This window comes from Geospiza fortis, unplaced genomic scaffold (genome assembly GCF_000277835.1).
Source record: "Geospiza fortis unplaced genomic scaffold, GeoFor_1.0 scaffold290, whole genome shotgun sequence".
Taxonomy (NCBI): domain Eukaryota; kingdom Metazoa; phylum Chordata; class Aves; order Passeriformes; family Thraupidae; genus Geospiza; species Geospiza fortis.
The window spans coordinates 158,296-158,613 of NW_005054678.1; positions in this window are offsets into that span (position 1 = coordinate 158,296).

Genomic DNA, 318 nt, shown 5'->3' on the forward strand with positions numbered 1-318 from the left:
GGGGGTTCATGGGCTGGATTTGGGGTTAGTGGGATGGGGGGAGGCATTTTGGGGGTCCCTGAGCAGGTGTGGGTAGGGTTGGGATGGGGAGAGTCACTCAGGGGAGTCCAGGGGCTGAACTTGGGGGTTGTGGGATGGGCAACCCCAACCTGGCATCCCCACCTTGAGGGGTCCCCAGTTTTTGAGGTTCCCCCTCCCTGGGATATCCCTGCCCATCCAGGGGACCCAAATTTTTGGGTTCTTCTGCCCACCCAGGGCGTGCCCACCCAGGGGGTCCCCACGCCAGCCCCTCGCAGCCCCCACCCCTGCCAGGGACAG